Source organism: Etheostoma spectabile, chromosome 20 (genome assembly GCF_008692095.1).
Source record: "Etheostoma spectabile isolate EspeVRDwgs_2016 chromosome 20, UIUC_Espe_1.0, whole genome shotgun sequence".
Classification (NCBI taxonomy): domain Eukaryota; kingdom Metazoa; phylum Chordata; class Actinopteri; order Perciformes; family Percidae; genus Etheostoma; species Etheostoma spectabile.
The window spans coordinates 22002508-22003229 of record NC_045752.1 but is presented as its reverse complement, the minus strand read 5'-3'; positions in this window follow the sequence as shown (position 1 = coordinate 22003229).

The following is a 722-nucleotide window of genomic DNA, read 5'->3' as shown; positions in this document are numbered from 1 at the left end:
GTCGTAGCTGTTCTTGGGAAACAGAAAGGTCTTAAATATGTTATCTATCTCTGAAAGGATAAGACACTTAACACTTCACCATTAAAAAAATACTTTATGTATTTAAAATTTTAGCAAAGCTGGGGTATTTTATTTAAATATGTTTTCCTATGGCTCGCATTGCTAAACCCACCAGACTCCATGTCAATAAATAGTCATTTTAGCATTGAAAAACACACTTCATTCAGATTCAACAGAAACTAAATAAAACTATGAAAAGACGTTTTTGGTCTTCTGTAGACTTTTCCAACCATGACAACTCTAGTATTGGTTGAAACAAACACATACTTTATCGATTTACATGTGAAAATAAGTTGGGTCTATACACGCTAAAAGTACTGTTTTGTAAACGGACTCTGGTTGGTTTAGCGCTAGCTACGTCGTAGACGTTCTTGGGAAACATAAAGGTCTTCAATATGTTATAAAATAGTCTATCTCTGAAGGGTTTAGTCATTTAACATTTCACCATCAAAACAATACTGTATGTATTTAAAATGTTAGCAAAACTGGGGTATTGTATAGTATATTTTGCTAAGGCTCGCTAAACCAACAAGAATCCATGTAAATAAATACTCATTTTAGCATCGAAAAACACACTTCATTCAGACTCAACAGACACCAAATAAAACTATGAAAAGACGTTTTTGGTCTTCTGTACACTTTTCCAACCATGACAACTCTAG